At 32.8% G+C, this 16,793-nt stretch overlaps 1 protein-coding gene across 5 annotated transcripts in view; it reads left to right on the top strand.

Annotated features, from left to right (window-relative positions):
* The window catches only part of LOC125051432 (CUGBP Elav-like family member 2), a 222,034-nt gene that overhangs the window by 55,796 nt on the left and 149,445 nt on the right, over positions 1-16,793 (top strand). The gene's annotated exons all lie outside the window — the stretch shown is intronic.

Below are 16,793 nucleotides of genomic sequence, written 5' to 3' on the forward strand. Positions count from 1 at the left end.
CATACTATTTATTCATGGTTTAAAAAATATACAGCAAAACAACTAAACGATTTTACGGATGTAATGTAATATATTATGCACATTTATGTTTAGTAGGGACTCAGAAACAGGATCACAGTTAAACTCGACCTAGAACCAATAATTGGTAAAGAAATAAAGCTGATTGTTATTATGCACTAGTATATTATGTCGAAGTAAATAGAGCTCCCATCTGGTAGCCATAAAGCTATTATCTACTCAAATTACCGCTTGAATCACAGCCCTATTACGCCGCAAAGTGTTATGCAATTAGCTAATGTTCATATTATATTCTATGTTAAGTCATTTTGGATTAAACTAGTGGCATCTATATATTCAATAATTAATAGTGGGATTCCAAATACTAACAACTTGTTAATGTCTTTCATCTTATCTATTTATTCGGCATCTTAACTTTTCCTGTTTTTAAGCACCTGTAATTACAATTCCACTCTAAAAACATTACAAACTAATTATATTGTTATGATACAAAAACAGGTTATTTTAATCCCGGTAAAACGTTTCAAGCGCCCATGTTATGTTACTCAGTGAACTGTAAACAATAATAATCGTCATGTAAAATATGCCGCATGATATATTTAATGAGTTCGCCCTTTCGGAGGCAACATTAAAATTAATAAATGATGAGGGAAATACTTCGATCCGCAAACAACGGCCGCGTACAATCGGTAAATATTTCATCTGGCGCCGGATTATATGAGTTTTGATCTCGTTTTAAAGGTTAGTACTATCTAACACTCTTATATAGGTTTAAAGACTTTATTTCTCAAAAAAGACAAAAAATGTCACTTACATGAGAATAATACTCTACATAACATAACATTGTAGTCGTTCTTAAAATAATCACAATAAAATATAGCCGTACATGCAATAAATTTAAAAATAAAAGTAAACAAAGAAATATGAATTAAAAGTAATTATGTAAGTAAGAAAGTAATATAAGTAAGTAATATATAATTTTACATAAACATGTTATACGCATTTATAAAATGTTGTCAATAGTTATATCTTACCGTTTTTAACTGTTCAGATATCATTGAACATTGGTCAACCGCTGACACGACTGACGCGGGTGCACTAAATTTTTATAGCTCACTAAAATAATAATATACACGTACAAATATGGGTATGTTGTACTTAAGATGTTATTTAGTATAAAAATTAGATTTGAACATGGTCTTGTTCATTTCTTGCAACTTGAACAGGCGAAAACTCTTTTAAGTTCTTAACAATAATGGTTAGCCCTCCTAAGCTTTCATAATCCCACTATCTTACTCTGATACCAACCAACGCAACTCCAACTGTTACCTCTGGTTACTAGTTCACACGTCCCGTAATTATTCATATATTTGTATATTAAGCCAAACTCATTACCCTACATTTACTATACAAAGAGTCCTGACACCTGTCACATTAACTTAAATACATTTTACAGCTGGTAATCTGTAGAGCTAAAACGTTCTAGTATCGAGAACATTTTAATACTATTTCAAATTAATAAGTCCGTCTATTCCTTAACATCACTAGCACTATATTGTACTATTAAACAAAGACCCTACTTTATTAATAGATAATGATTTTTCAATATTTGGATACATCATTTATCAAGGTTTTGTTTATGGGTGACGGATACTAAACCATGAGAACTCTAATCCGGGTGAAGTCGTAGTATAAATTAATTATACATTACTTTAACTTAAGTAAAATAAATATTACGGAGATGCAGCGATGTCGTGACGTTGCGTCGTTGCCGTTTTAATCAGTACTGAAGATCGCAAAATATTATATAATATTCTTATTCGACTAAGGGTCCTTCAAGAAAAGAGCGTACCAATTCTTAAAAGGCTGGCTACGCACTCGCGAGCGGCATTGAGAATGTTCATGGGTACTTATCAGTTGCTCAATTGCATGAGCAAAAGCATGCTGTTAATGATAACAGCATGCTTTTGTTGTTCATAGTAATGAACATGTCTGTCTGTACCTATTTGAGGTGTTACTATGAGTCCATTTACCTTTATACCGTCTGTTTGATACTATTATTATTTGGAAGATTTTTTTTTAATTAAAATGTTATGTTATGGAAATGTTCCGCTTTCTTGTCGTATAAAATAATACAGCCAATATTCATAGCCACAATCAAATACTGAGACTATTCAGTGAGTTCTAATTACATTGCAACTATTTTCATAACCCATTCCATCTATTCTATCGTTCAATGAAACCTATCCTTGTTTCAAGTAAAGTAGCGCGTTCGCATTGTTCGAACAACAATACCCTCTATAAACAATATCTTATATTATTTTTGCATGCCATTGTATGCCACATCTAGATACATGTTCATAATTCTCTGATCTCTTTCCCCTTTCGTAGGGTAGTATTTTGCTCTGGTATCAGTGTACATATTTGAATTAATTGGGAAGTTAATTTCTTGAATTTATACACAGTTAACATTACATTATAGTTGTCTTCGAAAAGAAACGGATGGACTGGTTTCTGGAAAGCTTTTTACTAAGGACACGAATAAATCACTTTGATTACAGTGTCAGATAGACTAACAGAGTGTTGTAAGCTAGTTTTTAGCTTTCTATATTTATCGTTTACTACCTTTTGTAATTAACTATACAAAATAATGAATGAAAGCGGCAAGTCGTAAAATATATTCACCCTACATATAGCACAACCATTTTACTGATATCGCTGTTAACCTAGGTCTTCTTCTATACATTAACAAGCGAAGCCCACATAAAAATAAATATACTAACCGGGTTTATTACGAATGAAAGTTTTTAATTAAATTCATATTAATATTAAAGCTGAAGGAAAGCTTAGGAATAAAAATAAAAGTGTTCCAAGTTGAGCGCTGCAAAGTGACTTATGAACTTACTGTATAATACTCTCCGTTTATTTTTTCATCTTGTCTCTCTTTTTCTTATGGAATCTATTCATATTTTTAAAAATGTAGGTATATCTTCTACCAGGTGAAGTATTTAATGTATTATTAAGGAGTAATACATATACGACAAAAAGTGTGCAATTATAATCCAATTTAATCCCCTCCAACCCTTAAATGACGTTGTTATTAAAAAATCATCCCGCATCCCATAATAAAACGCATGACTACATTCATTAGGAAGCGGCGGCGGCCGATGCGGTTTTTTGTTTCTATCCCCTCATTAATTGTTCTTTAATGAGAGACCGCGGCTGGCCCCCGATGCGGTTGCGGTACTTTATATTACACACTGCTGTGTAATTCACCTGTAATGGATGCAGGGCAGACCAAAATAAGGCTAAGCGCAGACACGGCTGTGATTATTTGGAATACATGTTTTATCTTCAAACATTTATTTACCTACTAGCCGTTTCGCGCCCGCTTTGCTGGACGAATTAAAATAAATTTTATGTTTCATTATTTTATTTTATTTTTTTTCATATTTTTATTATTCTTCTTTTTAACTTCCCGCTAAGAAAATTGAAATATTTCGAAAATCGAGTTTTTAACAGATGTTGACGTTTAGAGGTTCTAGGAAGCCTCCCCGAATGTTTCCGCGGTGAAGTCCGTATGGATAAATTTTCATAAAAGTAAAACAGCAATAAAAATGAAGGAACGTTGGAATTTAATAAATAAATAGCCATAAACCATCTAGAAAATTTCGCATCGAATGGTGGTAGTTTCATGTCGATACGATCAGTGGTTTAGGCGTGATTGAGCCTCAAACGAACACCATTTTCTTTTTATATATATAGATTTATTCATTCATATCATTTCTCAAATCTACAATCAATAAGAAAAGTTACTAAATGGCTGATGGTGTAATTTTTAATACAATCACATCTATACTTAAATATTAGTTTTTTAGTATGTTTGTAACAAATAAATAAATAATTTTCAAAAATATTATATTAATTTAAATATTGTAAAAATTATGTATATGTTCAAGCAAGGCTATGCTTGATATCGTACGTGGACCGATTTGTATGATCGAGGTGTAAACAATTCAGATTGGTCCCATTGATTAGATGTCAGTAATCATATGATGGTTTAATAACCTATGATTAGAAATGAAATGGTTTTGAATTCAAGACCTTTTAGTGTTTGAGGTACACTAAATGAAAACCATAATAGAATTCACTAGCTTTATTGTCCTCTGACTTACATGGCGGTTATAGGGCGACTGATTAATCCACGTGCAAGTGGAATTACGAAATAATGATGCGTAGACAATATTACAATTATACAATTGCGAAATTTCTATAAAGACAATAATTACACCACTACAACCTTATAAATAAATGATGTATATCACCAGTCAATAAAAATATCAAACATTGTTGTTAAGATTTTTATATTGTGTCCAGCCGTGCGAAGGCGTAACAGGCAGCTGGTCTAGTACAAACATATATTGTTTAAAAAAATATTTAGTTTGAATTTCCACTAACGATGACAACAAAATTGTATTTTATAAATTGGCACACCTGTAATTTAGCAAAAATTCCATATTCCGCTACACATTTCCCGAGTGCCAATCATTTTCAATGTGAGGCCATTAGCAAGTTACAGACAGGTAAGGCCGAATGATTGAGAATATTATTTATTAAAATTCAACTAACTTTAATTGCATTTCAGATATGGTTTGTTTAGTTACATTTAATAATTAATTGTTATTAAATTTGCAAAAGTATTATTTCCTATTTACCTTTTTAAGTTTCTATAAAATGAATCTCGTGACACAGAAAACGAAATAATTGACTAGTCTTAATTATCTTGAACTCGAACGACCCGAGGCAAACGAAATTCCGTCGATCCAATAAGCCTATTTCAAAAGATAATTCTACAAACAAATTTTATTTTGTGAATTACGATTTTCTTAGCATCCGCCAACAAAGTGTGATAGGAAATCCTATTGAAGTTCAGCACCCGTTTGTTATTAGATCTAATGATTAAACGAAATTCCAAGAACACGAGTTGGTAAATAAAAGCGTTCTATTTCAATTAAGAACGGAGACCTCTGGGCCGGATTATCACCAAGACGAATGGGGCCTTTAGGGTCTTCGACTTGAATTAATTAATGATAATTCTGTTTTAAAAATCTACGCTGTGACATCTTCGCCACTACGATTTAAAACAATATTAAAAAAAATTATATTGGGGCTTTATATAATAATTCAGCACCCATGAATTCACTTTCTCTTTTGATTGATCCCTTGTTGTTAACGACGGATTAACATCCTATTCCCTTCGGTTTGTGATTATTTTGTCGAAATTATTTTTGCTAAGCCCCAGTTATCTGTGCTTTTGTTTTGGACCTAACGCTTTGAACTTAATAAAACACTTAAAATTAATAACGTCACATAATAATTATATATTACTAAGACTTATTTGTTCATATTTGTCTTCCCGGTAGACTCAAATTCTTTATTGAAATTTACACATAATCACGGTGGTTAAAACCAATGTATTTATATGATGACTTTTGGACTTAATTTATGAACATAAAACTGATCTAGTGCCGAAACCAAGCCCATTTAAGTGGATTATCCTTTATGTTAATGAGACTTAAGAAATGGGGAGTTATATCATTCTAATACTATTTATTTTTTATTTACATACATATGTATGATGTGGTTTTAGGTCATTAGACTGATATTATTTCTTATATTTCATTAATACAATAGGATTACAGTTAAAATTTCAATATTCTTTCCAAATCTTAATATGTAAGCTATAGTGGATAAATATTGTATGGAAATAAATTTGCGTCAGCTGGTATAAATATTAAATACCCAAGTTTAAACAGATTGACCCGTTTTCAAAATAAAAAGAAACAGAAAACACAATGCCTTAATTTATTTTATAATCACAGTTTGCATAGTGTTGCTACAAAAAATCTCATGCAATGTTTTTCTGTTGTAAAATGAAGCTGACCACACTCTGTGAAGGGTTCTGGAAAAACAATGGCCCGTCGTGTCCTCGCTGCGCCTTTGTACTATTTAATTAAATAGCGAGTAATTAAATTTTTGACGAGCTCCACACAAAACGAAACACCACCTCCTACATCCTTGTTTGTTCTAAGTTGCTCTGTCTGCATTCGTATTAAGAAATAAAAGTTGTAAAAAAGTTAATGGTTTTCCTATTTTAATAATTGCGTAATTTTTTTTTAAGTGCTTCTCTATAGGTATATCTTAAGACAAAAATATACGTGGAATAGTAATCCTCTCCTTCAAATTGTTTGTAATCAGTTAAAAATTTCATACGTGATTGTATTCTTAATTTAAAATCCGCTATATACGAAATTGTAAATATTCTATAGGAAATTAAACAATTAGACTTTATGTAACTTCCTGAAAAATATTGAAGTTCAATTCAATTTTTGAAATGTTCTTTCTACTGTAAAATAGTAGTAACATACATAGATTTTATGTATATGCATGTAGGATTGTAGCACATAGTTTTGTAGATATATATTACGTTTATCGTATCCACCATTAACGAGTTATTAAGCTATCAAGAGTCCACCAAGCCAGTAAAAGTCATAAAAATATTAATCTACTTTATACCATATAACGAACAAAGAGTTCGTAATTAACTATTAATATAATACATTATGATCAATATCATACCCTTATGCGACATCAATTTTTTCAGCTAAAAAGCTCCAAATATATGTGTAATGATACTAGTATTTCCTATAATTATTTATTTAAACTTATAGCGAGCGAACTAGCGAGCTGTAGAACCGACTCCTAGTGGGGGTCTTTCCTGGGAGATACGACCTCCAATTGCCTAAAAAAGGGACTCTCTTACCCTCAAAGGCTGGCGACGCACCCACCAAAATGGGTGTACAATGACTGCCCTTTTGGAGTCCTGTAGGCTCGTTTGCCGTCCTATCCAATACAAAAAAAATATACGGACAAAATTTGCTACATACATATTTAGCTACAAAAAAACGGACTGAAGATTCTTATGACCTGCAGATTTACAAATACTATTCAAAACACAAAACAAAGCTAGGTCATAAGTTCAGAAGTGAGCCAGCTTTTTGTGTAAATTGCAGGTTTCATACATTGTATAAGCTTACTAACAATATTTTTCCAGACACAGAAGATATCATTTTACTCCAACTTTTTACATCTAGCTTATTATAAGAGTACATCTGGTTCAAGTTATGATTACATAATATAATTTCCATATTTTTGCTTTTCTCATTTACACATTCTTTATTTATAAAGTAATATCAGAAATATAATCCGCGCGTGGCCCATGTGGTTTCACCGATTACAGTGTTTCACCCCAGCATAAAATGGAGTGAGGGGAATGCGAAATTAAAAAAGTTGAAACGTTGGCAAATAATGGAATATTTTGTATAAACTATGCCGAGTGGATTGGCTCGGCCGGTGCAATCGATAGCGATGCGATTTTGGCCCACGCTCAGTTTGTAGCTAGTTTGTATTCGAATTGTATCTTCACTTGGGGAAATTGCCGTGTCCCTTGCAGGTTTTATCTTGTTCCTTCGGCTTAACTTGGATTTATAATCGATGCTCGCGCGTGCTCTAGTTTCATATGTGTCTATAAGATTTTTGGGATGTGAAACTAAATACTTTATTTAACCTTTGAGTTCAGTAGAAATGAAATACTAAAACGTCATTTGCATCGAAAATTGTGAAATTGTTAAGTACATAGATTATTATAAATCTTTTCGAACAAAAAACATATGTCACGTAACTAATACACACAATTATACGGGGAATAGACAATATGGGTAGGATTTAATTCGTTTCACGGCAATTAAACAAGATAAGCGCCAATAAAAGTCTACGATCGAGTTATAAATTGATCAATTAGTAGTCCCGCGTAGAACACGAACCAAATAGTGATTTAGATTCCGAACCAATAGTGTTAACGCTCTCAAAGTGTTTTTCTCTCGACTAAATACGATTGCGCTTGGAATTTGTACGTTGTATATGCCTCACCTTGAATCGTTCCTTAGCGTTTTGAACTTAATGTGTTTAGGGGATATCAGTAATACAATATAAGAAAAAGAATGAATAAGTAAAGTCCTAAAATTTTCGGCAATGAGATTTGAAATTGGAACGTAACGGTGAACTGTGAAGGAAAGTTGGTCCTAAAAGTGCAGTGTCCCCACCCCCACACGGTCCATTAGACGCGTCCGCGGGAAATCGTCATTTGCATAATCGGCTTGCCTCTCAACACATAGTAATTGGGATCACATGGACCGGGCCAATCTACTTTGACATTCTCACCCTCCTTCGTCGCTGGCGATTTATTGAAGCACCCGGGGGCCGATAAGTAACGGCGGGGGTCCGATTAAATTGGTCCGTCCGGCATAGGTTCGAGTTAACTGCTACCACTGTTTGCTTTGCACTTAGGCACGCGTACCTCTTGGAGCTCTTTAATCGAAGTGCATAATTTGAATGTGATTTAAATTCGTATTGTTTTAATGGAACCCAATTGCTGCTCTCTATTCACGGCGAGTGCGAGAAATTTGCATTTAATTTGAACTGCGCTTAAATCTTAGTTTGTTGTAATAATTAATTCGGCGCCACTGACTTTACTCGGGCGAGCGCTGAAGTTGAAGGGTTTTGTTCCGCACTTCTATAGCTGCCACTGTTTTATTTGCTTTTTAAGCTTTAATAATATTGATAATGTTGCAATACTCAATGAAGTTTAAAAAAATAAATATTACTTGAATCTTAAAAATGATTAAATAATTTTCATTTAAAAACTATGTTTCAACTGCTTAAAATATTTTAAATAATGGCCCTTTAATCTGATTATTATTGTTTCTTTATATAATTTTTTATACGCTTAACCATAAGGATTTATAATAAAGCAACAATATCTTCATATTTCGCTCTAATAGCTACAACAAACATTTGCCTGGTTGCTATTTTTGAAAACAATCGCAGACACCCATAAAGCAGGGGAATTTAATAAAGCCAAGGGCTGAGCGTGTATCATCATTTACATTTAAAGCGGCAATTATTCGACGTCATTAGCGCCCTCTGTCGGTGATAAAACGCACCCAGCTGAAGTATCGTCGGTTATTGCTCAGACATACAATTACCTATTTATCTAATCATTTGTAAAATAAAAAAAATACTCGAATCATACGATTTCACTTACAATTTACTGTCTTAAGATATTACATAGAATAAAATTGCCAAGTTCATGTAAAATATATCCCCATGTTATTATAAAGTCTAGTAAAGCGTTGCCAATTAAATGAAACAGTCCTTTTTAACATTATTACCTTTCAAAATGAATTCGAATACAATATTGTAAAGGATCCTTCAGCTCTAGTTTTTTGTATGAATCACGCGTAGCACACGCGTTTTTCGAACCGTAAAAAGGGGAAATCAATTATAAATGGCAAGCCCCGGAGCAGGGGACGAAATGTGATTCACCCCGGGCGAGGGACCTGCGCCACATCGCCCGGCACCTGTCGTCAATTGACAGATGAGTCGTGCTTGTTTAGATGCGTTGCTATGGTAACACTTTTCTTATATATTGATATTCCACGATATTATAATAAACAGCAATGTTATCTTGCCTCAGTGTTTTACGTTATTAATGTGCGTAAACTCATAAAAGTTGAGAAAAAATACATTTTATTTTTGTACATGGATACATTTAGCAGAGAATTACGATAATGTAATGTAAATTTATATAATAAATATTGTCTCCCAGAAGAGTTACGTAGTAAAGTGTTTGAATACTGTTCAGTTTCGATTTTTGAAACACCGATTTTTGCATTAAATGAATAATTATAATTCTATTATGAGAAAAGTTGGAATAAATTATTTTATGCATAAACAATGTATTAATACTATTGTATACACCAAGGTCCAAATTCACTAAACGAATTATTATTATTCCTCAAATATACCTAGCATATGTAGCAGCATGTAATTGAAATTGCTATGCTTTTGGAAACTCAAGTAGCGTGATTTATTTCGGTTACACGATACATTTTGTAATTTCACACGTTTTTCCAATTTTCAATATTTACTATTTACTACACAACATGAAATAAAAATAATGTAAAATGTCTTATTTTATTATAGTTACAATAAAGCCTAAAGTAAAACTCAATCAAGGTTGATGCATTAAAAATTACTTAAAGGAACGATAAAAGTTAAGTAGTCATTAAAAATTACTGAACTCTTTACGACCGATTCTACAACGTTTGCCTTTTATGAATAAAAGTTTTATGATTCTCTACTTGATTAAATTTGGAATGAAAGGTTTCCACTATAATTGGGTTTATAGATTTTTATGTTTGTGAGAGTTGAATGAACATTTATTTTTCACGAATGTTCAAATTGATTTAATTAAGTTATAAATGTTTAATGTAACCAATACTTGGTTAAGCAAATTAATTGATATAATAAATAAATCATTCGTAATATTTATTAAAAATAGACAAGTATACAATAACGAATTTAATATTTTTATATAATAGCTTCACCGCTTTTACCTTCGTTTCGCTGTTTTGCTATATGACCAATAGAGATTGTTCGCTTTGCCAGATTAAAAACTATGTACTATGTACCAACGATGTACTAGATATAACTAAATTTTTATTTCTTTTTAAACTTCTAAATTTTTCTCTCCAAAAAAACCTTCAAGGAATAAATAAAACAAAATTCTCGAATTGGTGTCAGCCGTCGTCGAGTTTCGCGCTTAGCAACATATTTGTGGTCCATTTTTATTTTTTTAAACTCAGAACCTACATGCGTATGTTAATAATAATTGATATTCGTCTTAAATAGTGAGACATTCTTCAATTTAAAAGGCCAGTCGTAGTTTTTGCTGTTGTTATTGTGAGTAGTAGATGTGTCGACAGTCGGCCCATATAATATGTGTATGCTGTAAATGTCTCTTAATCATCCGTTTGACAGATCAAGCAGATGGCTCGATTTCGATGAAGGATGCACGAAATAAAAATCACGTCGCGGTCCGAAATGTAGCAAATATAATTATTTTATTTAAAAATATATTATATAATGTTGTTGAGAAGTATCATGAATATTTAAATAAAATGACTATAATGTGGACAGATTTTCTTGTACATTTAAAATAACTTGAGGAATGTTTAAATTATTTAAATAGAATTAAATTTCCAAATATTTGATAGAAAATCTTATTTCTCGGCTTTTGTTTTATAATATCAAAAGTAAAATAGAATAAGCGCCCTTTCAATAACACCCCACGCCCTTTTCCAGAATATCTAGTTCAAAACTCAATTACTCTCGTTAAAGTTTCTGAGTATTAAATTCCTAAAATGTAAAATTAAATTATAATCCACGGATACAACGTTACTCAATTTGTAACCCAACTCAATCATTATTCTAACTCTTTATATACTAAAAACCTTAGAGACGTTGCAATTGTCTGCATGATGTTCTGCTGCCAAACAATGTCTACAATTTGCACTGAATTTGTGCTAATTGAACTATTTAGATTTTTGTCATCTTTGTTTGAGCAGTCTGAACGTCTCTCTAACTTTCTATTCAGTAGGTAGGTCATGTCACACCTGGAGCGGACAATCTGTGTCCATCTTTTTCTGTCCAGCGCCTCTCTTATTACAGTGTACAGTTATGAGGAGTCTTTCACTTGATCGGGCCTATCTGGTAGGTGAACAGCCACGTGATATTTTGCCTTCTATGTTACCACGATGAGTTTCTCTAAGGTCTCTTTGCGTATATGCACTGTATGGCCACAGACGCGTCCGTATGTCATGATCGACGTAGAAAGTACGACGTAAGAAGTATTCTTAACTTTCGCCTCCAGCACCACATTTTGAAGGCGTCAATCCTTTGCCTTTCTCGACCCAAGATAGTCCACGTTTCTACTCCATATAGGAAGATAGGGATTGCTAGAGCCCGTATTAATCTGATTTTGGTTTTGATTTGGTTTTTTTAACGTGTCGTGGCATCCTTAACCATGCCGGTTCTCCTTTTTATCTGGGGGACAGTGCTGCCGTCGTTGGAGATTTCGGATCCGAGATATACATTACGGTGAACGATATTGATGCCGAGGAAACAACGATTGAGGAATATTGCAAGTGACACATGGGGGCTTTCTAGCTCGATCTACTATACATTTATTGTCAATTTTGTAAAAACTTAATCGTATTTTATTGTAGTTTTATGTTATTTTCAGTCTGAGTTTGGCCATGCATGAGCTGTAAGTAAATCATCATTTAATTTTGGATTTTTCCTCTGTTAACTACGAGGCCAATGTTGCTACATTCTAATCTGAATGTAAATCATCGTAAAAAAACTGATAAGTATTTTGAATATTTGCAGCTCTGTTTAGATCTTTTTTGGTGTTATGACTGGCAGGTGGGTTTCTGATGTTGAATACAACAAATCTTTTTAATGACTTAAAAAAAAATTTCAAGAGTCTTATACATTTTACCATAGAGGTTAATTAAACTTTTTCCAACACTTTATATGGTTTTCATAGAATTCTATGCGAAGGGGAAAGATATTGTGTAGCTATTACGAGCGCTTGGACGGTAATTAGGACTCGTATTGAAAGAGGGTCGTGAATACATTTTTTAGACTTTGAGAGGGTTTGCCGTCCAATCAAAGGAAACCCTGCTGTTCAATGTAGCAGAGTAACTTAATTATGTTTCTGTGATCTATAAATAGGCATGTAGGATGAGATTCAAACTTAATTATTTAAATAATCTATTTGTGCAACAATAGATCAAATACTAGTTTTATTTAAACAAATGTATAAATACCGTAGACTACTTCAAGCCTACGTGAAGTTAACTTAGTATGCCGCTAACATCACCGTCTAACAAATTGTATACACAGCCTAGTTAATTCTGTACACAGTGTAAGTGTAAACAGAGGAGAACGGTTTTATATCTCGAGCTTATTTCGGTCGGGAAGCTGCACCTGTTGCCTCTAGTTTCGATATGCGAGCCTAATCTGTGCACTGTGTGTGTCTTAGAATGGTTGACATTCCTCCGGTATATCTGGTTGTGGATTATTCATTAGGTTGTAACACTGTATAATGAGGATCTATTACTTAATACTAATGTATTACGTTACGTTAGACTTATTATAAAAAAAATACTTTATAGCCGAACGGTGTACACCGTTGATACTTATTCTAAAACTGAATTCTCTTTTATTTTTGTATAGTCTAAAAAATATTTGTAATAGCAAATGTGAGTGAAACTACTCGCTTCATTTTAAAAATGAATGAGTTTGTTCTAAAATTATAGAGGCTTGTCTATGAAGTGAGAATTAAATATTCAGGTGTACGCTGGCTCGACTATGACGCGCCAGCCAAAAGGAACATACGTCAGTTTCGGAACGGAAATAGAGTCGAAACCTATCGATGGCAATTTGAAGTAAATCTAAAAATAGCGACACCTTGCACAAATGTATTGAAAACGCATATATCCTCGCAAACGCTTAGCTTTTTATTGCATATTTATAAAGATATTTGTACATTAATATTATTTTTATAGAATGTGTGGTGAATATTTTAGACGTTTAGATAACATATAAATGATTATACCATTTTTTGCTAGCACATAAGTAAGCAAAGACATTTTGAGTCAGGAAATGTCAGGCTAGGCGTCACGACGCCCGTGTCCGGCGTGCCCTACATACTCGTCTTAGACTGTAATTTCTTAAGTATTCGGAGAATAATTGGAAACATCGAATATTTAGTATATAGTTGTCAAATTAGTCAATGAAATACTGATTATTGATGTTTCTTTCATAGGAGATTTATAAATTTAAAAAAAAATACAGAACTTACTTGACTGTATAACACAAATTGAACACAATTTCTCCGGCCACCGAGGCGACGATATTCAATACAGTGCTATTATAAAACTTAAAAACAAAAATAACTGCTAGAATTAATTACTAATGTCATTAAATTCACTCACTCCGCGTCGGGACATGGAGCGCTGGAAGGTTCTCATTTCGGAGGCCAAGATATTTTTTGGCTCGCAGAATTTCTTTAAATCATAGAAATAAAAAATTAAATAATCTCAAAATCTTAGGAACAAAAGTGCGACAGTAGGAACCTGTTACTGAGGCCCGTGTTACTTTTAAAGGCGCCATTCAATAAAGTATACCTACAAAAATGCACCTCATACTGGTCTCATTGCGACGTGCTAACGTGATGCGGAAATATCCCCGAGAGGTTGTCCATTGCACGGCCGGTTTCCGGTACGTCGTTACAGTCGCTTTGTGTAATACATTCGCATCAATGGACCATTGACAATGACTAGAAACGAATGTCGTTTCACACCTGAACGCTGATGCATTACAAAAATATTTGACAGTTAGTAAATAATACCAGGTTGATTTTAATCGAATTCTAAAAAGGCGAAAGCAGTGGTGTAACAAAAATTTATATATAGGGCAACAAAGTATGATCTAATCATACAAGATATACATAAGCACCTCAAAAACAAAACTCTTAGCATTCCTTTGTTTGAATAAGGATGTTAATGTATGCCGAATTGCCTAATTAGTTTATTCACAAAAGCTTACATTACGAAGGATTTAATTAGTCATGAACACCATTGCAATTTCGTCATTCGCAGCAATGCATTAACGTCAATTAATTCATCGTCAACATTCTGATTGACTTGTGAGGATGTGCCCTCTAAGAAGTACTCTCAAATATACTGAGAAGACCAGTTTAAAGATTCAAACATCTCTCTTTTAACTAACTTTATTAACTTTTATAGATTGCTGAAAATATGACGATGTTTGCTTCAACCTTAAACTTCATATTATTATTTTATCTTCACGTCACGTATTCACATGAATGATGACATTAATTTGTCGCTAAAACTAAGTTTTAATAGATGTGTGCTATATTCCAATAGTTTTATGAGTAAGCTTTGCTTGTACTAATGATACTGAACAAGTTGTGGAATATGTTTTTATTAACTTTAGCGTAGTGAAGAGAATATGATTAGTGTTTAATTTCGCCGTTCTAATTATGAACCATAGAAAAATAAGTCACTGTTAAAAAGTGACGATATCTTATACATAATCATCTTAGTTGACAAAGTGAACTTAACTTAGTGACTTAGTTACAATAAAACTGTGATGAAAAAATACTCGGTGGACATTTTTAGCAACTCCATAGAGACCTTTCGCCGATTCGTTTAGCAACCTTGTTGTTACGTTAATGTTGCTATGTTAATTATTTGCTTTTATTAATTTCTTTATTCCTAAAGAATTATGTGTTGACGTTGTATATTCGCGGATGCTAGGCGGACCCATGTGACTTCTTCAATACTCTCGTGGGTTGTGTGCTGTGATATTGCGGGCTACTCGATTGTGAGGAGGTTGCATGGATTTGGTTAGCGCTGCGCCTTTAAGAAGGAAGAAGTTCTCATATTATTTTCACACGTGTATAGGATATATATTCTTTAATAGATTTTCATAAGTATCTGATTGTCCTAATTTTAACATGTAAGATGTTTGAGAGGAAAAATTAAAAGGGCGGAATATTATTAACATAAATATTTTACTAAATCATGATTTTATACTTTATACACTTATAACATTGGAAGTATAATTACAAGAGGAAGTAATAAAACTTAATGTAAACGCGTCTACGCTATTTGAGGAAAGCCTACGTTTATATTTTTAGCTGTGGCAAAATAGTTAAGACCTCCCATCCTGCGAATGTTGTCCGCGGCTCCAATACTCCTGTTTTGCTACGCGCGGGTCGCGGTAGGTCACATTACAGTGGATGTGAAACCTCTTGATGAAATAGGGTAACACATTAGCCAAGAGATGTACGAATCACGACACCTGCACTCGATTTACATAAGATTTATAGAGACCTTTTGTCTGTTCGTTCCGTTTGAAATATGTGAATGTAAATATAAGCCTCGTTGCGTTGGAAATATTGAAACGTGCTTGGCCCTTTGACGCGCTTTCATATTGTATTCGGATTTATCATATTGTTTGCACTTTTATTATTTTTATTTAAGTGATTGATTTGGGTAAGGGGACTAATATTTATATACTTTATATAGCTTAGCTATTTTGTATATCCATGACTTCATCGAGAAAATAAAGGCATAACTTAATTTTGTGAAAATACTGGGAATGTAAACAAAACTCCGTACTATGCATTATATTGACAACTACAATTAATTGTTTCCGTAGGGTGAGGGTACATTGTCCCTTATACTAAGGGGTGAAGTAGTAGTTTAACATTACGAATACTCTCTCATTTCTACGTTAAACTTTAACCTGACACCTATTTTATTTTAGTATAATTAGAAAACATAATTTTAATAATGGTAGAAAAAATAAAAAAGGTAAGTTTTACTAAAATGTTCAAACTATTAACCAAATTTATCTCACAATTTTGGAAATAAATTTTCAAAAACGACATATTAACGTATGGCGTTGAGCTTCAAACACTGGATTAGCCCAAAATTATTAATATGAAGTTTCCTATCGCAGCTGATTGCACAAATCGACGCAATGTTTCAATGCACACACCATTAAAGTCACTATATCACTATTTTAATCGTTGTATTGTTTAGTATTAATTTTTTTTCAGCCTAGTTAAGATTAACCGAGTATGTTATGCTATTAAATAAAATTATATTTTAATGAGTTAAGTTCAGTGACGGTTGTTGAAAGTTTTAAATTAATCGAAACACTTTGTAAGCTAGGTGTCATCTGTCTTTAATCGTTTAAAACGTGAGCTTATA

This window comes from Pieris napi, chromosome 7 (genome assembly GCF_905475465.1).
Source record: "Pieris napi chromosome 7, ilPieNapi1.2, whole genome shotgun sequence".
NCBI lineage: Eukaryota > Metazoa > Arthropoda > Insecta > Lepidoptera > Pieridae > Pieris > Pieris napi.